The 26,796-nt window shown below is 54.3% G+C and overlaps 1 pseudogene; it reads right to left on the reverse strand.

The window, feature by feature from the left end:
• LOC123486922 overlaps positions 1 to 26,796 on the reverse strand; it is a 115,911-nt pseudogene that overhangs the window by 12,023 nt on the left and 77,092 nt on the right.

Below are 26,796 nucleotides of genomic sequence, written 5' to 3' on the forward strand. Positions count from 1 at the left end.
CAGTGTTGCTGGTATGGGGACAGGAGCCCGCCACCAGTTACTTCCCGTTCCCAGCCAGGTAACCACAGTGTTGCTGGTATGGGGGACAGGAGCCCGCCACCAGTTACTTCCGTTCCCAGCCAGGTAACCACAGTGTTGCTGGTATGGGGGACGGAGGCCCGCCACCAGTTACTTCCGTTCCCAGCCAGGTAACCACAGTGTTGCTGGTATGGGGACAGAGGCCCGCCACCAGTTACTTCGTTCCCAGCCAGGTAACCACAGTGTTGCTGGTATGGGGGACAGGAGGCCCGCCACCAGTTACTTCCCGTTCCCAGCCAGGTAACCACAGTGTTGCTGGTATGGGGGACAGAGGCCCGCCACCAGTTACTTCCCGTTCCCAGCCAGGTAACCACAGTGTTGCTAGTATGGGGGACAGGAGCCCGCCACCAGTTACTTCCCGTTCCCAGCCAGGTAACCACAGTGTTGCTGGTATGGGGGACAGAGGCCCACCACCAGTTACTTCCCGTTCCCAGCCAGGTAACCACAGTGTTGCTGGTATGGGGACAGGAGCCCGCCACCAGTTACTTCCCGTTCCCAGCCAGGTAACCACAGTGTTGCTGGTATGGGGACAGGAGCCCGCCACCAGTTACTTCCCCGTTCCCAGCCAGGTAACCACAGTGTTGCTGGTATGGGGGACAGGAGGCCCGCCACCAGTTACTTCCCGTTCCCAGCCAGGTAACCACAGTGTTGCTGGTATGGGGGACAGGAGGCCCGCCACCAGTTACTTCCCGTTCCCAGCCAGGTAACCACAGTGTTGCTGGTATGGGGGACAGGAGGCCCGCCACCAGTTACTTCCCCGTTCCCAGCCAGGTAACCACAGTGTTGCTGGTATGGGGGGACAGGAGGCCCGCCACCAGTTACTTCCCGTTCCCAGCCAGGTAACCACAGTGTTGCTGGTATGGGGGGACAGGAGGCCCGCCACCAGTTACTTCCCCGTTCCCAGCCAGGTAACCACAGTGTTGCTGGTATGGGGGACAGGAGGCCCGCCACCAGTTACTTCCCGTTCCCAGCCAGGTAACCACAGTGTTGCTGGTATGGGGGACAGGAGGCCCGCCACCAGTTACTTCCCGTTCCCAGCCAGGTAACCACAGTGTTGCTGGTATGGGGGACAGGAGCCCGCCACCAGTTACTTCCCGTTCCCAGCCAGGTAACCACAGTGTTGCTGGTATGGGGGGACAGGAGGCCCGCCACCAGTTACTTCCCGTTCCCAGCCAGGTAACCACAGTGTTGCTGGTATGGGGGACAGGAGGCCCGCCACCAGTTACTTCCCGTTCCCAGCCAGGTAACCACAGTGTTGCTGGTATGGGGGACAGGAGGCCCGCCACCAGTTACTTCCCGTTCCCAGCCAGGTAACCACAGTGTTGCTGGTATGGGGGACAGGAGGCCCGCCACCAGTTACTTCCCGTTCCCAGCCAGGTAACCACAGTGTTGCTGGTATGGGGGACAGGAGGCCCGCCACCAGTTACTTCCCGTTCCCAGCCAGGTAACCACAGTGTTGCTGGTATGGGGGAGACAGAGGCCCGCCAACAGTTACTTCCCGTTCCCAGCCAGGTAACCACAGTGTTGCTGGTATGGGGGGACAGGAGGCCCGCCACCAGTTACTTCCCGTTCCCAGCCAGGTAACCACAGTGTTGCTGGTATGGGGGACAGGAGGCCCGCCACCAGTTACTTCCGTTCCCAGCCAGGTAACCACAGTGTTGCTGGTATGGGGGACAGAGGCCCGCCACCAGTTACTTCCCGTTCCCAGCCAGGTAACCACAGTGTTGCTGGTATGGGGGACAGGAGGCCCGCCACCAGTTACTTCCCGTTCCCAGCCAGGTAACCACAGTGTTGCTGGTATGGGGGACAGAGGCCCACCAGTTACTTCCCGTTCCCAGCCAGGTAACCCACAGTGTTGCTGGTATGGGGACAGGAGGCCGCCACCAGTTACTTCCCGTTCCCAGCCAGGTAACCACAGTGTTGCTGGTATGGGGGGACAGGAGGCCCGCCACCAGTTACTTTCCGTTCCCAGCCAGGTAACCACAGTGTTGCTGGTATGGGGGACAGGAGGCCCGCCACCAGTTACTTCCCGTTCCCAGCCAGGTAACCACAGTGTTGCTGGTATGGGGGACAGGAGGCCCGCCACCAGTTACTTCCCGTTCCCAGCCAGGTAACCACAGTGTTGCTGGTATGGGGGGACAGAGGCCCGCCACCAGTTACTTCCCGTTCCCAGCCAGGTAACCACAGTGTTGCTGGTATGGGGGACAGGAGGCCCGCCACCAGTTACTTCCCGTTCCCAGCCAGGTAACCACAGTGTTGCTGGTATGGGGGACAGGAGGCCCGCCACCAGTTACTTCCCGTTCCCAGCCAGGTAACCACAGTGTTGCTGGTATGGGGGACAGGAGGCCCGCCACCAGTTACTTCCCCGTTCCCAGCCAGGTAACCACAGTGTTGCTGGTATGGGGGGGACAGGAGGCCCGCCACCAGTTACTTCCCGTTCCCAGCCAGGTAACCACAGTGTTGCTGGTATGGGGGACAGGAGGCCCGCCACCAGTTACTTCCCGTTCCCAGCCAGGTAACCACAGTGTTGCTGGTATGGGGACAGGAGGCCCGCCACCAGTTACTTCCCGTTCCCAGCCAGGTAACCACAGTGTTGCTGGTATGGGGGACAGGAAGCCCGCCACCAGTTACTTCCCGTTCCCAGCCAGGTAACCACAGTGTTGCTGGTATGGGGGACAGGAGGCCCGCCACCAGTTACTTCCCGTTCCCAGCCAGGTAACCACAGTGTTGCTGGTATGGGGACAGGAGGCCCGCCACCAGTTACTTCCCGTTCCCAGCCAGGTAACCACAGTGTTGCTGGTATGGGGGACAGGAGGCCCGCCACCAGTTACTTCCCGTTCCCAGCCAGGTAACCACAGTGTTGCTGGTATGGGGGACAGGAGGCCCGCCACCAGTTACTTCCCGTTCCCAGCCAGGTAACCACAGTGTTGCTGGTATGGGGGACAGGAGGCCCGCCACCAGTTACTTCCCGTTCCCAGCCAGGTAACCACAGTGTTGCTGGTATGGGGGACAGGAGGCCCGCCACCAGTTACTTCCCGTTCCCAGCCAGGTAACCACAGTGTTGCTGGTATGGGGGACAGGAGGCCCGCCACCAGTTACTTCCCGTTCCCAGCCAGGTAACCACAGTGTTGCTGGTATGGGGGACAGGAGGCCCGCCACCAGTTACTTCCCGTTCCCAGCCAGGTAACCACAGTGTTGCTGGTATGGGGGACAGGAGGCCCGCCACCAGTTACTTCCCGTTCCCAGCCAGGTAACCACAGTGTTGCTGGTATGGGGGACAGGAGGCCCGCCACCAGTTACTTCCCGTTCCCAGCCAGGTAACCACAGTGTTGCTGGTATGGGGACAGGAGGCCCGCCACCAGTTACTTCCCGTTCCCAGCCAGGTAACCACAGTGTTGCTGGTATGGGGGACAGGAGGCCCGCCACCAGTTACTTCCCGTTCCCAGCCAGGTAACCACAGTGTTGCTGGTATGGGGGACAGGAGGCCCGCCACCAGTTACTTCCCGTTCCCAGCCAGGTAACCACAGTGTTGCTGGTATGGGGGACAGGAGGCCCACCACCAGTTACTTCCCGTTCCCAGCCAGGTAACCACAGTGTTGCTGGTATGGGGGGACAGGAGGCCCACCACCAGTTACTTCCCGTTCCCAGCCAGGTAACCACAGTGTTGCTGGTATGGGGACAGGAGGCCCGCCACCAGTTACTTCCCGTTCCCAGCCAGGTAACCACAGTGTTGCTGGTATGGGGGACAGGAGGCCCGCCACCAGTTACTTCCCGTTCCCAGCCAGGTAACCACAGTGTTGCTGGTATGGGGGACAGGAGGCCCGCCACCAGTTACTTCCCGTTCCCAGCCAGGTAACCACAGTGTTGCTGGTATGGGGGACAGGAGGCCCGCCACCAGTTACTTCCCGTTCCCAGCCAGGTAACCACAGTGTTGCTGGTATGGGGACAGGAGGCCCGCCACCAGTTACTTCCCGTTCCCAGCCAGGTAACCACAGTGTTGCTGGTATGGGGGACAGGAGGCCCACCACCAGTTACTTCCCGTTCCCAGCCAGGTAACCACAGTGTTGCTGGTATGGGGACAGGAGAGGCCCACCACCAGTTACTTCCCGTTCCCAGCCAGGTAACCACAGTGTTGCTGGTATGGGGGACAGGAGGCCCGCCACCAGTTACTTCCCGTTCCCAGCCAGGTAACCACAGTGTTGCTGGTATGGGGGACAGGAGGCCCGCCACCAGTTACTTCCCGTTCCCAGCCGGGTAACCACAGTGTTGCTGGTATGGGGGACAGGGAGGCCCACCACCAGTTACTTCCCGTTCCCAGCCAGGTAACCACAGTGTTGCTGGTATGGGGGGACAGGAGGCCCACCACCAGTTACTTCCGTTCCCAGCCAGGTAACCACAGTGTTGCTGGTATGGGGGACAGGAGGCCCGCCACCAGTTACTTCCCGTTCCCAGCCAGGTAACCACAGTGTTGCTGGTATGGGGGACAGGAGGCCCGCCACCAGTTACTTCCCGTTCCCAGCCAGGTAACCACAGTGTTGCTGGTATGGGGGACAGGAGGCCCGCCACCAGTTACTTCCCGTTCCCAGCCAGGTAACCACAGTGTTGCTGGTATGGGGGGACAGAAGCCCGCCACCAGTTACTTCCCGTTCCCAGCCAGGTAACCACAGTGTTGCTGGTATGGGGGACAGGAGGCCCACCACCAGTTACTTCCCGTTCCCAGCCAGGTAACCACAGTGTTGCTGGTATGGGGGACAGGAGGCCCGCCACCAGTTACTTCCCGTTCCCAGCCAGGTAACCACAGTGTTGCTGGTATGGGGGACAGGAGGCCCGCCACCAGTTACTTCCCGTTCCCAGCCAGGTAACCACAGTGTTGCTGGTATGGGGACAGGAGGCCCGCCACCAGTTACTTCCCGTTCCCAGCCAGGTAACCACAGTGTTGCTGGTATGGGGGACAGAGGCCCGCCACCAGTTACTTCCCGTTCCCAGCCAGGTAACCACAGTGTTGCTGGTATGGGGGACAGGAGGCCCGCCACCAGTTACTTCCCGTTCCCAGCCAGGTAACCACAGTGTTGCTGGTATGGGGGACAGGAGGCCCGCCACCAGTTACTTCCCAGTTAGCTCAAACAGCCCTGCTAGAGATGCCCCGGTCAACTGGAAGTGCTGTTGTGTACAGTGGAAACATCTAGAAACAACAACGGCTCAGCCGCGAAGTAGTAGGCAACACAAGCTCACAGAAACGGGACCGCCGAAGTGCTGAAGCGCGTAGCACGTAAAAAATATTCTGTCCTCGGTTGCAACACTCACTACCGAGTTCCAAACTGCCTCTGGAAGTAATGTCAGCACAAAACTGTCCGTCGGGGAGCTTCATGAAATGGGTTTCCATGGCAGAGCAGCCGCACACAAGCCTAAGATCACCATGCGCAATGCCAAGCGTCAGCTGGAGTGGTGTAAAGCTCACAGCCATTGGACTGTGGGGCAGTGGAACGTTCTCTGGAGTGATGAATCACGCTTCACCATCTGGCAGTCCGATGGACGAATCTGGGTTTGGCGGATGCCAGGAGAACGCTACCTGCCCCAATGCATAGTGCCAACTCTAAAGTTTGGTGGAGGAGGAATAATGGTCTGGGGTTGTTTTTCATGGTCCGGGCTAGGCCCCTTAGTTCCAGAGAAGGGAAATCTTAACGCTACGATTTTGTGCTTCCAACGTTGTGGCAACAGTTTGGGGAAGGCCCTTTCCTGTTTCAGCGTGATAATCACAGGCATAGCATCCTTTTCGCTCTGTCCTCCGGACGCTGTTTTATTAAACCTTCTGCCCATTTGCTACACAAAAAACCTGTCACTGATATTCACACTTCTACTCAATACAACACATATTGAATTAACTTCACACGGTTCACTGTATAATATAATACAGTCTCCCTCCCTCTCTCAGTCTCCCTCTCTCATAAACACACCTCTCTCTCTCATAAACACACCTCTCTCTCATAAACACACCTCTCTCTCAAACACACCTCTCTCTCAAACACACCTCTCTCTCTCTCAAACACACCTCTCTCTCTCATAAACACACCTCTCTCTCATAAACACACCTCTCTCTCATAAACACACCTCTCTCTCATAAACACACCTCTCTCTCTCTCAAACACACCTCTCTCTCTCTCAAACACACCTCTCTCTCTCATAAACACACCTCTCTCTCATAAACACACCTCTCTCTCATAAACACACCTCTCTCTCATAAACACACCTCTCTCTCATAAACACACCTCTCTCTCATAAACACACCTCTCTCTCATAAACACACCTCTCTCTCATAAACACACCCTCTCTGACTGGCCTGTGATTAAATGAGATTAAATGATACAATGTATCAACTTTGCTCGCTCTGAGCGCTGCTCCAATGTATCCAATGTAACAACAGAAGACTCATCAGGTTCTGCATCTTCACCCGCCATCCCTGCTAGATTCTATTTGAAAAACTGGAAGGTGATGTGGCTGGCTGATTACAGCTGTGAGTGACGGCTGGAAGGTGATGTGGCTGGCTGATTACAGCTGTGAGTGATGGCTGGAAGGTGATGTGGCTGGCTGATTACAGCTGTGAGTGATGGCTGGAAGGTGATGTGGCTGGCTGATTACAGCTGTGAGTGATGGCTGGAAGGTGATGTGGCTGGCTGATTACAGCTGTGAGTGATGGCTGGAAGGTGATGTGGCTGGCTGATTACAGCTGTGAGTGATGGCTGGAAGGTGATGTGGCTGGCTGATTACAGCTGTGAGTGATGGCTGAAAGTTGATGTGGCTGGCTGATTACAGCTGTGAGTGATGGCTAGAAGGTGATGTGGCTGGCTGATTACAGCTGTGAGTGATGGCTGGAAGGTGATGTGGCTGGCTGATAAAATCTGTGAGTGAAGGCTGGAAGGTGATGTGGCTGGCTGATTACAGCTGTGAGTGATGGCTGGAAGGTGATGTGGCTGGCTGATTAAATCTGTGAGTGATGGCTGGAAGGTGAGGTGGCTGGCTGATTACATCTGTGAGTGACGGCTGGAAGGTGATGTGGCTGGCTGATTACAGCTGTGAGTGATGGCTGGAAGGTGAGGTGGCTGGCTGATTACAGCTGTGAGTGATGGCTGGAAGGTGATGTGGCTGGCTGATTAAATCTGTGAGTGATGGCTGGAAGGTGAGGTGGCTGGCTGATTACATCTGTGAGTGACGGCTGGAAGGTGATGTGGCTGGCTGATTACAGCTGTGAGTGATGGCTGGAAGGTGAGGTGGCTGGCTGATTAAATCTGTGAGTGATGGCTGGAAGGTGAGGTGGCTGGCTGATTACATCTGTGAGTGACGGCTGGAAGGTGATGTGGCTGGCTGATTACAGCTGTGAGTGATGGCTGGAAGGTGAGGTGGCTGGCTGATTAAATCTGTGAGTGATGGCTAGAAGGTGAGGTGGCTGGCTGATTACATCTGTGAGTGACGGCTGGAAGGTGATGTGGCTGGCTGATTACAGCTGCCACATGAGAGATGGCATGACAGTGAAAAACTGACTTTATAAACATTTATAACAGTCGCCAGCTGGTTCTTTAGATTGGTACTATCATATGAAACAGTACTCGGGTATTCTGATATGTTGGTATCATAAGTATGAGGTTTTGATAGGGTAATATTACTGAGGTACTGGTATACCATGAAACACTAAATGACTTGACCGTGAAACACCTGATGACTGACCTGCTCTGTAGGAAAATAGTATGAGGAAATACTTCACAACACCGCTGTTCAGCAGAGGTCGCTTGAGGTCAGGGACTGAGTATGAGGAAATACTTCTACAACACCGCTGTTCAGCAGAGGTCGCTTTGAGGTCAGGGACTGAGTATGAGGAAATACTTCACAACACCGCTGTTCAGCAGAGGTCGCTTTGAGGTCAGGGGACTGAGTATGAGGAAATACTTCACAACACCGCTGTTCAGCAGAGGTCGCTTTGAGGTCAGGGACTGAGTATGAGGAAATACTTCACAACACCGCTGTTCAGCAGAGGTCGCGTTGAGGTCAGGGACTGAGTATGAGGAACACTTCACACACGCTGTTCAGCAGAGGTCGCTTTGAGGTCAGGGACTGAGAGAAATACTTCACAACACCGCTGTTCAGCAGAGGTCGCTTTGAGGTCAGGGACTGAGTATGAGGAAATACTTCACAACACCGCTGTTCAGCAGAGGTCGCGTTGAGGTCAGGGGACTGAGTATGAGGAAATACTTCACAACACCGCTGTTCAGCAGAGGTCGCTTTGAGGTCGCTTTGAGGTCAGGGACTGAGTCTCCAAAGGGCACTCACTCTATACCCTTTCCAGTGCACTACTTTGGACCAGGGCCCAGAGTCGGCAGACAGAGGACATGGGAGAGGCTAGATCACAGGTCACTCCTCTGACTAACAGGTGGAGGCTAGATCACAGGTCACTACTCTGACTAACAGGCTAGATCACAGGTCACTACTCTGACTAACAGGTGGAGGCTAGATCACAGGTCACTACTCTGACTAACAGGTGGAGGCTAGATCACAGGTCACTCCTCTGACTAACAGGTGGAGGCTAGATCACAGGTCACTCCTCTGACTAACAGGTGGAGGCTAGATCACAGGTCACTACTCTGACTAACAGGTGGAGGCTAGATCACAGGTCACTCCTCCTGGACTAACAGGTGGAGGCTAGATCACAGGTCACTACTCTGACCCAACAGGTGGAGGCTAGATCACAGGTCACTCCTCTGACTAACAGGTGGAGGCTAGATCACAGGTCACTACTCTGACTAACAGGTGGAGGCTAGATCACAGGTCACTCCTCTGACTAACAGGTGGAGGCTAGATCACAGGTCACTACTCTGACTAACAGGCTAGATCACAGGTCACTACTCTGACTAACAGGTGGAGGCTAGATCACAGGTCACTACTCTGACTAACAGGCTAGATCACAGGTCACTACTCTGACTAACAGGTGGAGGCTAGATCACAGGTCACTCCTCCTGACTAACAGGTGGAGGCTAGATCACAGGTCACTCCTCTGACTAACAGGTGGAGGCTAGATCACAGGTCACTACTCTGACTAACAGGTGGAGGCTAGATCACAGGTCACTCCTCTGACTAACAGGTGGAGGCTAGATCACAGGTCACTCCTCTGACTAACAGGTGGAGGCTAGATCACAGGTCACTACTCTGACTAACAGGTGGAGGCTAGATCACAGGTCACTCCTCTGACTAACAGGTGGAGGCTAGATCACAGGTCACTCCTCTGACTAACAGGTGGAGGCTAGATCACAGGTCACTCCTCTGACTAACAGGGAGGCTAGATCACAGGTCACTCCTCTGACTAACAGGTGGAGGCTAGATCACAGGTCACTACTCTGACTAACAGGTGGAGGCTAGATCACAGGTCACTCCTCTGACTAACAGGTGGAGGCTAGATCACAGGTCACTCCTCTGACTAACAGGTGGAGGCTAGATCACAGGTCACTCCTCTGACTAACAGGTGGAGGCTAGATCACAGGTCACTACTCTGACTAACAGGTGGAGGCTAGATCACAGGTCACTCCTCTGACTAACAGGTGGAGGATTACCTTGGAGGAGCCAACTGAGTGGATTCCTAGAGGGATCTTATGCGTGTGTGTGTGTGTGTGTGTGTGTGTGTGTGTGTGTGAGAGAGAGAGACAGGACAGTCATCTCTGCTCTGTCACAGCCATTTGAGCGGAGGGCATTTTGAGGGCAGAGACTGTGTCCCCAAATGGCAACATATACCCTTTTATAGTGCACTACTTTAGACCAGAGAATGGTACCATATACCCTTTATAGTGCACTACTTTAGACCAGAGAATGGTACCATATATCCCTTTATAGTGCACTACTTTAGACCAGAGAATGGTACCATATACCCTTTATAGTGCACTACTTTAGACCAGAGAATGGTACCATATACCCTTTATAGTGCACTACTTTAGACCAGAGAATGGTACCATATACCCTTTATAGTGCACTACTTTAGACCAGAGAATGGTACCATATACCCTTTATAGTGCACTACTTTAGACCAGAGAATGGTACCATATACCCTTTATAGTGCACTACTTTAGACCAGAGAATGGTACCATATACCCTTTATAGTGCACTACTTTAGACCAGAGAATGGTACCATATACCCTTTATAGTGCACTACTTTAGACCAGAGAATGGTACCATATACCCTTTATAGTGCACTACTTTAGACCAGAGAATGGTACCTATACCCTTTATAGTGCACTACTTTAGACCAGAGAATGGTACCATATACCCTTTATAGTGCACTACTTTAGACCAGAGAATGGTACCATATACCCTTTATAGTGCACTACTTTAGACCAGAGAATGGTACCATATACCCTTTATAGTGCAACTACTTTAGACCAGAGAATGGTACCATATACCCTTTATAGTGCACTACTTTAGACCAGAGAATGGTACCATATACCCTTTATAGTGCACTACTTTAGACTACTTTTGAAATATAGTGGGAATAGGGTGCCATTTGGGACACACTCACGTTCCATTTCTGAAGCCCCAATCAAAGGCTCTACCCCTCCACCCCTCCACCCCTCTACCCCTCCACCCCTCTACCCCTCTACCCCTCTACCCCTCTACCCCTCCACCCCTCCACCCCTCCATCCCTCCACCCCTCCACCCCTCCACCCCTCTACCCCTCCATCCCTCTACCCTCCATCCCTCTACCCCTCCCATCCCTCTACCCTCCACCCCTCTACCCCTCTACCCCTCTACCCCTCTACCCCTCCATCCCTCTACCCCTCCATCCCTCTACCCCTCCATCCCTCTACCCCTCCATCCCTCCACCCCTCCATCCCTCCACCCCTCCATCCCTCTCCCTCTACCCTCTACCCCTCTACCCCTCCACCCCTCTACCCCTCCATCCCTCTACCCCTCTATCCCTCTACCCTCTACCCTCTATCCCTCTACCCCTCTATCCCTCTACCCCTCTATCCCTCTACCCCTCTATCCCTCTATCCCTCTACCCCTCTATCCCTCTATCCCTCTACCCCTCTACCCCTCTACCCCTCTATCCCTCTACCCCTCTACCCCTCTATCCTCTACCCCTCCACACCCTCTACCTCCCTCTACCTCTACCCTCCACCCTCTATCCCTCTACCCCCTCTATCCCTCTACCCCTCCACCTCCCACCCCTCCACCCCTCTACCCCTCCATCCCTCTACCCTCCATCCCTCTACCCCTCCACCCTCTACCCCTCTACCCCTCCATCCCTCTACCCCTCCATCCCTCTACCCTCCATCCCTCTACCCTCCACCCCTCCATCCCTCCACCCCTCCATCCCTCTACCCCTCCACCCCTCTACCCCTCTACCCCTCTACCCCTCTATCCCTCTACCCCCTCTATCCCTCTATCCCTCTATCCCTCTATCCCTCTATCCCTCTACCCCTCTACCCCTCTACCCCTCTACCCCTCTATCCCTCTATCCCTCTACCCTCTACCCCTCTACCCCTCTATCCCTCTACCCTCTATCCTCTATCCCTCTACCCCTCTACCCTCTACCTCTATCCCTCTATCCCTCTACCCCTCTACCCCCTCTATCCCTCTACCCTCTACCCCTCTACCCCTCTACCCCTCTATCCCTCTATCCCTCTACCCCTCTATCCCTCTATCCCTCTACCCCTCTACCCCTCTATCCCTCTATCCCTCTATCCCTCTTGTTCAAACATCATTAGGCTTAACTACCCTTAACGCCACTTACATTCACACTGTATTTTTATTTTATTTTTAGTCATTTAGCAGACGCTCTTATCCAGAGCGACTTACAGGAGCAATTAGGGTTAAGTGCCTTGCTCAAGGGCACATCGACACATTTTTCACCTAGTTGGCTCGGGGATTAGAACCAGCGACCTTTCGGTTACTGGCACAACGCTCTTAACCACTAAGCTACCTGCCGCCCTGTATGACATCGTTTGCGTTCCAAATGGCACCCTATGGGTCCTGGTCTAAAGTAGTGCACTATATAGGGAATAGGGTGCCGTTTGGAACATAGTCAGCATTAGGCTCAACTCCCCCTCTACCTAATTCACACTGACATCTACCCCTCCACGGTTAAAGCACTCGTACTGACCGTTTCCATGGGGGTGATAGGGAGTTGTGTGTGTTTTGTCAATCATTCCCACTGCATGGCTAAACTCCCCTTAACTCTACTTACATTCACACTGTATGACGTCCCAGGGTTGAACTGCTGAATGGCTCCCATGCTGATCTGCTTCAGCTCGCTGTCCAAGGGCATCTGCATCAGGGACGTGGACAGGTGCTTAACGCTGACATACAGGCTGTCTGGGCCACTTTTACCCTACAGGAGGAGAGAGGGGAGGGGGAGAGAGAGGGGGAGGGGGAGAGGATACAGAGGGTGAGAGGAGAGAGAGAGGGGGAGAGGGGAGAGGGATACAGAGGGTGAGAGGAGAGAGAGGGGGGAGGGGAGAGGATACAGAAGGTGAGAGGGAGAGAGAGAGAGGGGAGGGGGAGAGGATACAGAGGGTGAGGAGAGAGAGAGAGGGGAGGGGGAGAGGGGAGGGATACAGAGGGTGAGGAGAAGCGAGAGAGGGGGAGAGGATACAGAGGGTGAGAGAGAGAGCGAGAGAGGGGGGAGAGGGAGACAGAGGTGAGAGAGAGAGAGAGAGAGAGAGAGAGAGAGAGAGAGAGAGAGAGAGAGAGAGAGGAGTGAGAGAGAGAGAGAGAGAGAGAGAGAGAGAGAGAGAGAGAGAGAGAGAGAGAGAGAGAGAGAGAGAAGAGAGAGAGAGAGAGAGAGAGAGAGAGAGAGAGAGAGAGAGAGAGACAGAGAGAGAGACAGAGACAGAAATAGGAGAGGGGGGGAAAAGAGAAGAGAATAGAATGTCAGTTTGAGCAGGACAACCTGTCAGTAGAATATGGGAGGGAAAGATTTAGTCAAAGCTTCCTCTACCATACCTGAGGATTTGGAATTGACTACTGTGGGCTGCTGGCCTATGTTCTCTAGATAACAGCAGGTTATGTAACGACACCGAACAAAACATGGGTAAAACATGCAGGCAGAAGCGGCACAGATGGAGGCTCAAACAGAACGACGTCTTCAAATGAACAGGGTTGGTACAGAGCGAGGAAAAGCAGACCAGACCAACAGACCACAGAGACATCATGCACTAAGAACAGACCAGACCAACAGACCACAGAGACATCATGCACTAAGAACAGTAACACCAGGCTGTATCATGGATGGCTGACAGGAGAGAGCACCAGAGAGACATGGGTTGGACTGTTGTCTGGTGGGTCCATGCTGTCCAACCCATGTATCACTATCAAATGATTGTTGCATCTTTTCAATGTGCTCCAGACTACCCTATACAGTGGCTCAAGTCCCCACAGGAAAACCAGGAAGAAGAAGACTCTGCCACATGGACAGCCCTGGTCATCAGGAACCACTGGTGATGTTTATTAGGATAGTTTACTTCCAATGAATGAATCCACTGCAGATAGAATCTCAGTGATACGTTTGTTACACAAACACGATCCCAAGCTAGCCCTGCCAGGTCAGGATCAGGGATGGGTGGTGTGGGGAGGGTGGGAGGGTGGCTAGCCCTGCCAGGGTCAGGATCAGGATGGGTGGTGTGGGAGGGTCGGAGGGGTCGCTAGCCCTGCCAGGTCAGGACCAGGGATGGGTGGTGTGGGAGGGTCGGAGGGTCGCTAGCCCTGCCAGGTCAGGATCAGGGATGGGTGGTGTGGGAGGGTCGGAGGGTCGCTAGCCCTGCCAGGTCAGGATCAGGGATGGGTGGTGTGGGAGGGTGGAGGGTCGCCAGCCCTGCCAGGTCAGGATCAGGGATGGGTGGTGTGGGAGAGGTCGAGGTCGCTAGCCCTGCCAGGTCAGGATCAGGGATGGGTGGTGTGGGAGGGTCGGAGGGTCGCTAGCCCTGCCAGGTCAGGATCAGGGATGGGTGGTGTGGGAGGGTCGGAGGGTCGCTAGCCCTGCCAGGTCAGGATCAGGGATGGTGGTGTGGGAGGGTCGGAGGGTCGCTTTAGCCCTGCCAGGTCAGGATCAGGGATGGGTGGTGGGAGGGTCGGAGGGTTCGCCGAGCCCTGCCAGGTCAGGATCAGGGATGGGTGGTGTGGGAGGGTCGGAGGGTCGCTAGCCCTGCCAGGTCAGGATCAGGGATGGGTGGTGTGGGAGGGTCGGAGGGTCGCTAGCCCCTGCCAGGTCAGGATCAGGGATGGGTGTGTGTGGGAGGGTCGGAGGGTCGCTAGCCCTGCCAGGTCAGGATCAGGGATGGGTGGTGTGGGAGGGTCCGGAGGGTCCGCTAGCCCTGCCAGGTCAGGATCAGGGATGGGTGGTGTGGGAGGGTCGGAGGGTCGCTAGCCCTGCCAGTCAGGATCAGGGATGGGTGGTTGTGGGAGTGGGTCGGAGGGTCGCTAGCCCTGCCAGGTCAGGATCAGGGATGGGTGGTGTGGGAGGGTCGGAGGGTCGCTAGCCCTGCCAGGTCAGGATCAGGGATGGGTGGTGTGGGAGGGTCGGAGGGTCGCTAGCCCTGCCAGGTCAGGATCAGGGATGGGTGGTGTGGGAGGGTCGGAGGAGTCGCTAGCCCTGCCAGGTCAGGATCAGGGATGGGTGGTGTGGGAGGGTCGGAGGGTCGCTAGCCCTGCCAGGTCAGGATCAGGGATGGGTGGTGTGGGAGGGTCGGAGGGTTCGCTGGCCCGCCAGGTCAGGATCAGGGATGGGTGGTCTGTGGGAGGGTCGGAGGGTTCGCTAGCCCTGCCAGGTCAGGATCAGGGATGGGTGGTGTGGGAGGGTCGAGGGTCGCTAGCCCTGCCAGGTCAGGATCAGGGATGGGTGGTGTGGGAGGGTCGGAGGGTCGCTAGCCCTGCCAGGTCAGGATCAGGGATGGGTGGTGTGGGAGGGTCGGAGGTCGGAGGGCAGTTAGAGGTCTATTCTGGAAATCTTTCAGCATCAGAAGAGACACCTTTCAGTCCCACACCTTCTTTCTTTACCACCCTGGGATCACCTTCAAAGGGGTTGAACAATTCAGTTAACTTTCCCAAAATTCCCAGGTTTTCCAGAAATCCCCAACTGGAGGATTCCCAGATTTTCCTGCTTATTCCCAACCGATTCCAACCGGGATTTCTGGAAAACCTGGCAATTTTGAGAAAGTGTTCCAACCCAATAGGCAGTGATCCCAGGGTAGAAAAGTAGTAGAGGCCTAGCAGAATAGACCTCAACATCCATCCCAACAGTCAGAGAGCAACAACGTCTGCGTCCCCAAATAGCACCCTTATTCCCCATAGTAGTGCACTATATAGGGATATAGTACGGCTGAGAGAACGACCAGCGATACGGTATTATCAACATACTTCGGTGCGATACGATATGTATTGAGATTCTCACGATTCTATATGTATTGTGATTCGATACTGCGATTGATGTTCCAAACATATTGCTCACAACACATTGGGAAAGTATTCAGACCCCCCTTCACTTTTCCACATTTTGTTGCCTTATTCTAAAATGTATTATATACTTTTTTCCCTCATCAGGTGCATCCTGTTTCCATTGATCATCCCTTGAGATGTTTCTACAACTTAATTGGAGTCCACCTGTGGTAAATTCAATTGATTGGACATGATTTTAAAAAGGCACACACCTGTCTTACAAGGTCCCACAGTTGACAGTGCATGTCAGAGCAAAAACCAAGCAATCGGGGGAGAAGGGCCTTGGTCAGGAGGTGACCAAGAACCCGATGGTCAGTCTGACAGAGCTCCAGAGTTCCTCTGTGGAGATGGGGAGAACTTTCTAGAAGGACAACCATCTCTGCAGCACTCCACCAATCAGGCATGTATGGTAGTGTGGCCAGACGGAAGCCACTCCTCAGTAAAAGGCACATGACAGCCCACTTGGAGTTTGCCAAAAAGGAACCTAAAGGACTCTCAGACCATGAGAAACAAGATTCTCTGGTCTGATGAAACCAAGATTAAACTCTTTGGCCTGAATGCCAAGCGTCACGTCTGGAGGAAACCAGGCACCGCTTATCACCTGGCCAATACCATCCCTACAGTGAAGCATGGTGGAGGCAGCATCATGCTGTGGAGATGTTTTTCAGCGCAGGTGTGCCAAGCTTTAGCTTAAGAAGATGGCAGCCGTTTACAGCCCTCTAACCAATTGTACTATTATGTGTGTTTTTTCGCATTATTTGTAATTTATTCAGTACATAATGTTTCTGCCATCGTCTCTGATAACCAAAAAGAGCTTCTGGATATCAGGACAGCGATTACTCACCTCGTATTGGACTAATACTTTTCTTCAACGAGTCGGACGGCGAAGGATATCCTACAGACACCCGACAAGGCCCAAATCCCCGTCATTCGCATGAGAAAGAAACGGAGATATCGTGGACGTAGGTCGGGGTGCCTTATGAGATCCGGCGGCAGCGAGTAAACTGCCTCTTCCATCAATCCTATTAGCCAATGTTCAATCATTTCAATATAAATTGGATGACCTAAGATTAAGGTTATCCTACCAACGGGACATTAAAAACTGTAATATCTTATGTTTCACCGAGTAGTGGCTGACAGCGACATGGACAATATACAGCTGGCGGGATACATTTTACATTTTTGTCATTTAGCAGACGCTCTTATCCAGAGCGACTTGCAGTTAGTGAGTGCATACATTATTTAATTTTTTTCATACTGGCCCCCGTGGGAAACAAACCCACAACCCTGCTCTACCAACATCCCTGCCGGCCATTCCCTCCCCTACCCTGGACGACACTGGGCCAATTGTGCGCCGCCCCATGGGTCTCCGGTCACGGCCGGCTACGACAGAGCCTGGATATACGCTACATCGGCAGGATAGAAACGGCTGACCCGGTAAGACAAGGGGTGGCGGTCTGTATATATGTAAACAACAGCTGGTGCATAAAATCTAATACAAAGGAAGTCTCAAGGTTTTGCTCGCCTGAGGTAGAGTATCTCATGATAAGCTGTAGACCCACTATCTACCAAGAGAGTTTTCTTCTATATTTTTCGTAGCTGTCTATTTACCACCACAAACCGATGCAGGCACTAAGATTGCACTCAATGAGCTGTATAAGGTCATAAGTAAACAGGGAAAACTCTAGACCACCTTTACTCCACACACAGAGACGCGTCCAAAGCTCTCCCTCGCCTCCATTTGGTAAATCTGACCATAACTCTATCCTCCTGATTCCTGCTTATAAGCAAAAACTAAAGCAGGAAGCACCAGTATCGGTTAATGGAAGTGGTCAGATGAAGCAGATGCTAAGCTACAGGACTGTTTTGCTAGAACAGACTGGAATATGTTCGGGATTCTTCTGAAAGCATTGAGAGTACACCACATCAGTCACTGGCTTCATCAATAAGTGCATCGATGACGGTCGTCCCCACAGTGACCGTGCGTACATACCCCAACCAGAAGCCATGGATTACAGGAAACATCCGCACTGAGCTAAAGGGTAGAGCTGCCGCTTTCAAGGAGCAGGACTCTAACCCGGACGCTTATAAGAAATCCCGCTATGCCCTCCGACGAGCCATCAAACAGGCAAGAACACTAAGATAACCTGCATAAATGACTACCGACCCGTAGCACTCGTCTGTAGTCATGAAGTGCTTTGAAAGGCTGGTCATCGACTCACAACACCATTATCCCAGAAACCCTAGACCACTCCAATTTGCATACCGCCCAAATAGATCCACAGATGATGCAATCTCTATTGCACTCCACACTGCCCTTTCCCACCTGGACAAGAGGAACACCTATGTGAGAATGCTATTCATTGACTACAGCGCAGGCGTTCAACAACATAGTGCCCTCAAAGCTCATCACTAAGCTAAGGACCCTGGGACTAAACACCTCCCTCTCCAACTGGATCCTGGACTTCCTGGACGGGCCGCCCCAGGTGGTAAGGGTAGGTAATAACACATCTGCCATCGCTGATCCTCAACACGGGGGCCCTCTCAGGAGTGCTGACAATTTGACCAGTCTCCTGGAATGCTTGAGCGTATTCCGACTACAGGGACGATCAAAATACTTGTAAAGATCTCTGGGGAACATGGGGAACTCAGGGCGTGTAGACCCAGAGCCGTGATCCCCAGATAGGCAGCCTCACTCTGGGGAACATGGGAACTCAGGGCGTGTGGACCCAGAGCCGTGTTCCCCAGATAGGCAGCCTCACTCTGGGGAACATGGGGAACTCAGGCGCGTGTAGACCCAGAGCCGTGATCCCCAGATAGGCAGCCTCACTCTGGGAACATGGGGAACTCAGGGCGTGTAGACGCAGAGCCGTGTTCCCCAGATAGCAGCCTCACTCTGGGGAACATGGGGAACTCAGGTGTAGACCCAGAGCCGTGTTCCCCAGATAGGCAGCATCACTCATGGGAACATGGGGAACTCAGGGCATGTAGACCCAGAGCCGTGTTCCCCAGATAGGCAGCCTCACTCTGGGGAACATGGGAACTCAGGGCGTGTAGACCCAGAGCCATGATCCCCAGATAGGCAGCCCTCACTCTGGGGAACATGGGGAACTCAGGGCGTGTAGACCCAGAGCCGTGATCCCCAGATAGGCAGCCTCACTCTGGGAACATGGGGAACTCAGGGCGTGTAGACCCAGAGCCGTGTTCCCCAGATAGGCAGCCTCACTCTGGGGAACATGGGGAACTCAGGGCGTGTAGACCCAGAGCCGTGATCCCCAGATAGGCAGCCTCCTCTGGGGAACATGGGGCTCAGGGCGTGTAGACCCAGAGCCATGATCCCCAGATAGGCAGCCTCACTCTGGGGAATGGGAAACTCAGGGCGTGTAGACCCAGAGCCGTGATCCCCAGATAGGCAGCCTCACTCTGGGGAACATGGGGAACTCAGGGCGTGTAGACCCAGAGCCGTGTTCCCCAGATAGGCAGCCTCACTCTGGGGAACATGGGGAACTCAGGGCGTGTAGACGCAGAGCCGTGTTCCCCAGATAGGCAGCCTCACTCTGGGGAACATGGGAACTCAGGTGTAGACCCAGAGCCGTGTTCCCCGATAGGCATCACTCTGGGGAAACACAGAACTCAGGGCTGTAGACCCAGAGCCGTGATTCCCCAGATAGGCAGCCTCACTCTGGGGAACATGGGAACTCAGGGGCGTGGAAGACCCAGAGCCATGATCCCCAGATAGGGAGTCTCGGGACAGGGGAACTCAGGGGCGTGTAGACCCAGAGCCGTGTTCCCCAGATAGGCAGCCTCACTCTGGGGAACATGGGGAACTCAGGCGTGTAGACCCAGAGCCGTGTTCCCCAGATAGGCAGCCTCACTCTGGGGAACAGTGGGGAACTCAGGCGTGTAGACCCAGAGCCATGATCCCCAGATAGGCAGCCTCACTCTGGGGAACATGGGGAACTCAGGGCGTGTAGACCCAGAGCCGTGATTCCCAGATAGGCAGCCTCACTCTGGGGAACATGGTGAACTCCAGGGCGTGTAGACCCAGAGCCGTGATCCCCAGATAGGCAGCTCATCTCCTGGGAACATGGGGAACTCAGGGCGTGTAGACCCAGGCCGTGTTCCCCAGATAGGCAGCCTCACTCTGGGGAACAGGGAACTCAGGGCGGAGACCCGAGCCGTGATCCCCAGATAGGCAGCCTCACTCTGGGGAACATGGGGAACTCAGGCGTGTAGACCCAGAGCCGTGATCCCCAGATAGGCAGCCTCACTCTGGAACAGGGAACTCGGCGTGTAGACCCAGAGCCGTGATCCCCTGATAAGCAGCCTCACTCTGGGGAACATGGGAACTCAGGGCGTGTAGACCAGAGCCGTGATCCCCAGATAGGCAGCCTCACTCTGGGGAACATGGGAACTCAGGGCTAGACCCAGAGCGTGTTCCCCAGATAAGCAGCCTCACTCTGAGGAACATCGGGAACTCAGGCGTGTAGACCCAGAGCCGTGATCCCCAGATAGGCAGCCTCACTCTGGGGAACATGGGGAACTCAGGCGTGTAGACCCCGAGCCATGATCCCCAGATAGGCAGCCTCACTCTGGGGAACATGGGGAACTCAGGGCATGTAGACCCAGAGCCGTGTTCCCCAGATAGGCAGCCTCACTCTGGGGGAACATGGGGAACTCAGGGCGTGTAGACCCAGAGCCGTTTCCCCAGATAAGCAGCCCTCACTCTGGGAACATAAGAACTCAGGGCGTGTAGACCCAGAGCCATGATCCCCAGATAGGCAGCCTCACTCTGGGAACATGGGGAACTCAGGGCGTGTAGACCGAGCGTGTTCCCAGATAGGAGCCTCACTCTGGGGAACATGGGGAACTCAGGGCGTGTAGACCCAGAGGTGTTCCCCAGATAGCAGCCTCACTCTGTGGGGAACATGGGGAACTCAGGGCGTGTAGACCCAGAGCCATGATCCCCAGATAGGCAGCCTCACTCTGGGGAACTTAGGGCGTGTAGACCCAGAGCGTGATCCCCAGATAAGCAGCCTCACTCTGGGGAACATGGTGAACTCAGGGCGTACGAGAGCCGTGATCCCCAGATAGGCAGCCTCACTCTGGGGAACATGGGGAACTCAGGGCGTGTAGACCCAGAGCCGTGTTCCCCAGATAAGCAGCCTCACTCTGGGGAACATGGGAACTCAGGGCGTGGGAGACCCAGAGCCGTGATCCCCAGATAGGCAGCCTCACTCTGGGGAGACATGGGGAACTCAGGGCGTGTAGACCCAGAGCCATGATCCCCAGATAGGCAGCCTCACTCTGGGGAACATGGGGAACTCAGGGCGTGTAGACCCAGAGCCGTGATCCCCCAGGTAGGCAGCCTCACTCTGGGAACATGGGGAACTCGGGCGTGTAGACCCAGAGCCGTGTTCCCCAGATAGGCAGCCTCACTGGGAACATGGGGAACTCAGGGCGTGCAGGACCCCAGAGCCGTGATCCCCAGATAGGCAGCCTCACTTGGGGAACATGGGAACTCAGGGCGTGTAGACCCAGGGCCGTGTTCCCCAGATAGGCAGCCTCACTCTGGGGAACATGGGGAACTCAGGGCGTGTAGACCCAGAGCCGTGATCCCCAGATAGGCAGCCTCACTCTGGGGAACATGGGAACTCAGGCGTGTAGCCCAGAGCCAATGATCCCCAGATAGGCAGCCTCACTCTCTGGGGAACATGGGGAACTCAGGCGTGTAGACCCAGAACCGTGTTCCCCGAGATAGGCAGCCTCACTCTGGGGAACATGGGGAACTCAGGGCGTGTAGACCCAGAGCCGTGATCCCCAGATAGGCAGCCTCACTCTGGGAAACATGGGGGAACTCAGGCGTGTAGACCCAGAGGCCATGATCCCCAGATAGGCAGCCTCACTCTGGGGAACATGGGGAACTCAGGGCGTGTAGACCCAGAGCCATGATCCCCAGATAGGCAGCCTCACTCTTGGGAACATGGGGAACTCAGGCGTGTAGACCCAGGAGCCGTGTTCCCCAGATAGGCAGCCTCACTCTGGGGAACATGGGGAACTCAGGCGTGTAGACCCAGAGCCGTGTTCCCCAGATAGGCAGCCTCACTCTGGGGAACATGGGGAACTCAGGGCGTGTAGACCAGAGCCGTGATACCCAGATAGGCAGCCTCACTCTGGGGAACATGGGAACTCAGGGCGTGTAGACCCAGAGCCGTGATCCCCAGATAGGCAGCCTCTCTAATGGGGAACATGGGGAACTCAGGGCGTGTAGACCCAGAGCGTGATCCCCAGATAGGCAGCCTCACTCTGGGGAACATGGGGAACTCAGGGCGTGTAGACCCAGAGCCGTGTTCCCCAGATAGGCAGCCTCACTCTGGGGAACATGGGAACTCAGGGCGTGTAGACCCAGAGCCGTGATCCCCCAGATAGGCAGCCTCACTCTGGGGAACATGGGGAACTCAGGGCGTGTAGACCCAGAGCCGTGATCCCCAGATAGGCAGCCTCACTCTGGGGAACATGGGGAACTCAGGCGTGTAGACCCAGGCCGTGATCCCCAGATAGGCAGCCTCACTCTGGGGAACATGGGAACTCAGGCGTGAGACCCAGAGCCGTGATCCCCAGATAGGCAGCCTCACTCTGGGAACATGGGGAACTCAGGGCGGTAGACCCGAGCCGTGATCCCCAGATAGGCAGCCTCACTCTGGGGAACATGGGGAACTCAGGCGTGTAGACCCAGAGCCGTGATCCCCAGATAGGCAGCCTCACTCTGGGAACATGGAACTCAGGGCGTGTAGACCCAGAGCCGTGATCCCCAGATAGGCAGCCTCACTCTGGGGAACATGGGAACTCAGGCGTGTAGACCCAGAGCCGTGTTCCCCAGATAGGCAGCCTCATCTCTGGGGAACATGGGAACTCAGGGCGTGTAGACCCAGAGCCGTGATCCCCAGATAGGCAGCCTCACTCTGGGGAACATGGGGAACTCAGGGCGTGTCGACCCAGAGCCGTGTTCCCCAGATAGGCAGCCTCACTCTGGGGAACATGGGAACTCCAGGCGTGTAGACCCAGAGCCGTGATCCCCAGATAGGCAGCCTCACTTGGGGAACATGGGAACTCAGGGCGTGTAGACCCAGAGCCGTGATCCCCAGATAGGCAGCCTCACTCTGGGAACATGAACTCCAGGGCGTGTAGACCCAGAACGTGTTCCCCAGATAGGCAGCCTCACTCTGGGGAACATGGGGAACTCAGGGCGTGTAGACCCAGAGCCGTGATCCCCAGATAGGCAGCCTCACTCTGGGGAACATGGGGAACTCAGGCGTGTAGACCAGAGCCGTGTTCCCCAGATAGGCAGCCTCACTCTGGGGAACATGGGGAACTCAGGCTTGTAGACCCAGAGCCGTATTCCCCAGATAGGCAGCCTCACTCTGGGGAACAGGGGAACTCAGGGCGTGTAGACTGAAGCCGTGATCCCCAGATAGGCAGCCTCACTCTGGGGAACATGGGGAACTCAGGCGTGTAGACCCAGAGCCGTGTTCCCCAGATAGGCAGCCTCACTCTGGGGAACATGGGAACTCAGGGCGTGTAGACCCAGAGCCGTGTTCCCCAGATAGGCAGCCTCACTCTGGGGAACCATGGGGAACTGAGGCGTGTAGATCAGAGCCGTGTTCCCCAGATAGGCAGCCTCACTCTGGGGAACATGGGGAACTCAGGGCGTGAGACCCAGAGCCGTGTTCCCCAGATGGGCCTCACTCTGGGGAACATGGGGAACTCAGGGCGTGTAGACCCAGGAGCCGTGTTCCCCAGATAGGCAGCCTCACTCTGGGGAACATGGGAACTCAGGCGTGTAGACTCAGAGCCGTGTTCCCCAGATAGGCAGCCTCACTCTGGGAACATGGGGAACTCAGGGCGTGTAGACCCAGAGCCGTGTTCCCCAGATAGGCAGCCTCACTCTGGGAACATGGGAACTCAGGGCGTGTAGACCCAGAGCCGTGTTCCCCAGATAGGCAGCCTCACTCTGGGGAACATGGGAACTCAGGGCATGTAGACCCAGAGCCGTGATCCCCGGATAGGAGCCTCACTCTGGGGAACATGGGGGACTCAGGGCGTGTAGACCCAGAGCCGTGTTCCCAGATAGGCAGTCCTCACTCTGGAGAACATGGGGAACTCAGGGCGTGTAGACCCAGAGCCGTGTTCCCCAGATAGGCAGAAGAGGAGAGAGAGAATACTCTGCTGCACCCCAGATGCCACCGTGCTCCTTATAGTAGTGATGGGGAATCTTATCGAATACCAATATTATTTTTGGGCGATATTATATCGATATTTGACTCCCAAGTATCGATAAATAAAATAAAATAAATCCAATATTTGGATTTTGCTACTGTAAGTAGCATTAGCTAGCGCTAGTCAGTTGTACCTGTGCCAAAACGCATGGTTTTCATCCTATAGCTTGTTCTCCAACTTTTTAAATAGCGAGCCAACATATTTTTAGCACTTTTATTTCTAATCACATTTTTTTTGTCCCTCTGTCCTCTTGTCCCATTCAGACCCTTTCACTTTTTCCACATTTTGTTACGTTACAGCCATATTCTAAAATGTATTAAAATGTTTTTTCCCCCTCATCAATCTACACAAAATACCCCCATAATGACAAAGCAAAAACAGGTTTTTAGAAATGTTTGCAAATGTATTACAAATAAAAAACTGAAATATAACATTTACATAAGTATTCAGACCCTTTACTCAGTACTTTGTTGAAGCACCTTTGGCAGTGAATACAGCCTCAGTCTTCTTGGGTATCAAATCAAATTGTATTTGCCACATGCGCCGAATACAACAGGTGTAGACATTACAGTGAAATGCTTACTTACAAGCCCATAACCAACAATGCAGTTTAAGAAAAAAATCTAAATCAAAAATAATTAAAGAGCAGCAGTAAAATAAAATAACAGTAGGGTGGTTATATACAGGGGGTACCGGTACAGAGTCTAATGTGCGGGGGCACCGGTTAGTCGAGGTATTGAGGTAAGTCGCTCTGGAAAAGAGCGTCTGCTAAATGACTTACATGTAAATGTAATATGTACATGTGGGTAGAGTTAAAGTGACTATGCATAAATAATAAACAGAGTAGCAGCAGCGTAAAGAGGAGGTTGGGAGGGGGGGCAGTGCAAATAGTCCGGGTAGCCATGATTAGCTGTTCAGGAGTCTTATGGCTTGGGGGTAGAAGCTGTTAAGAAGCCTTTTGGACCTAGACTTGGCACTCCGGTACCGCTTGCCGTCGCGGTGCAGAGAGAACAGTCTATGACTAGGGTGGCTGGAGTCTTTGATAATGTTTAGGGCCTTCCTCTGACAACCGCCTGGTATAGAGGTCCAGGAAGCTTGGCCCCAGGGATGTTCTGGGCCGTACGCACTACCCTCTGTAGTGCCTTGCTGTCGGAGGCCGGGCAGTTACCATACCAGGCGGTGATGCAACCAGTCAGGATGCTCTCGATGGTGCAGCTGTAGACTTGCTAATCCTTTCAGTCTCCTGAGGGGGAATAGGCTTTGTCGTGCCCTCTTCCGCGACTGTCTTGGTGTGTTTGGACCATGATAGTTTGTTGGGGATGTGGACACCAAGGAACTTGAGCTCTCAACCTGCTCCACTACAGCCCCGTCGATGAGAATGGGGCGTGCTTCGGCCCTCTTTTTTTTCTTGTAGTCTACAATCATCTCCTTTGTCTTGCTCACGTTGAGAGAGAGAGGTTGTTGTCCTGGCACCACACGGCCAGGTCTCTGACCTCCTCCCTATAGGCTGTCTCATCGTTGTCGGTGATCAGGCATACCACCCGTTGTGTCGTCAGCAAACTTAATGATGGTGTTGGGCGTGCTTGGCCACGCAGTCATGGGTGAACAGGGAGTACAGGAGGGGACTAAGCACGCACCCTGAGGGTCCCCGTGTTGAGGATCAGCGTGGCAGATGTGTTGTTGTCTACCCTTACCACCTGGGGCGGCCCGTCAGGAAATCCAGGATCCAGTTGCAGAGGGAGGTGTTTAGTCCCAGGGTCCTTAGCTTAGTGATGAGCTTTGTGGACACTATGGTGTTGAACACTGAGCTGTAGTCAATGAATAGCATTCTCACATACAGTGGGGAGAACAAGTATTTGATACACTGCCGATTTTGCAGGTTTTTCCTACTTACAAAGCATGTGAGGTCTGTCATTTTTATCATAGGTACACTTCAACTGTGAGAGACGGAATCTAAAACAAAAATCCATAAAATCACATTGTATGATTTTTAAGTAATTAATTTGCATGACAAAAGTATTTGATCACCTACCAACCAGTAAGAATTCCGGCTCTCACAGACATGTTAGTTTTTTCTTTAGAAGCCCTCCTGTTCTCCACTCATTACTTGTATTAACTAGACCTGTTTGAACTCATTACCTGTATAAAAGACACCTGTCCACACACTCCAATCAAACAGACTCCAACCTCTCCACAATGGCCAAGACCAGAGAGCAGTGTAAGGACATCAGGGATACAATTGTGGAGCCTGCACAAGGCTGGGATGGGCTACAGGACAATAGGCAAGCAGCTTGGTGAGAAGGCAACAACTATTGGCGCCCAGTTATTAGAAAATGGAAGAAGTTCAAGATGACGGTCAATCACACTCGGTCTTGGGGCTCCATGCGAGATCTCACCTCGTGGGGCATCAATGATCATGTGGAAGGTGAGGATCAGCCCAGAACTACACGGCAGGACCTGGTCAATGACCTGAAGAGAGCTGGGACCACGGTCTCAAAGAAAACCATTAGTAACACACTACGCCGTCATGGATTAAAATCCTGCAGCACACGCAAGGTCCCCCCTGCTCAAGCCAGCGCATGTCCAGGGCCGTCTGAAGTTTGCCAATGACCATCTGGATGATCCAGAAGAGGAATGGGAGAAGGTCATGTGGTCTGATGAGACAAAAATAGAGCTTTTTTTGTCTAAACTCCACTAAGCTGAGTTTAGGAGGAAGAAGAAGGAGAGTACAACCCCAAGAACACCATCCCAACTGTGAAGCATGGAGGTGGAAACATCATTCTTTGGGGATGCTTTTCTGCAAAGGGGACAGGATGACTGCACCGATTGAGGGGAGGATGGATGGGGCCATATATCCGCAAGATCTTGGCCAACAACCTCCTTCCCTCAGTAAGAGCATTGAAGATGGGTTGTGGCTGGGTCTTCCGGCATGACAAGACCCGAAACACACAGCCAGGGCAACTAAGGAGTGGCTCC

Source organism: Coregonus clupeaformis, unplaced genomic scaffold, assembly GCF_020615455.1.
Source record: "Coregonus clupeaformis isolate EN_2021a unplaced genomic scaffold, ASM2061545v1 scaf1353, whole genome shotgun sequence".
Lineage (NCBI taxonomy): Eukaryota > Metazoa > Chordata > Actinopteri > Salmoniformes > Salmonidae > Coregonus > Coregonus clupeaformis.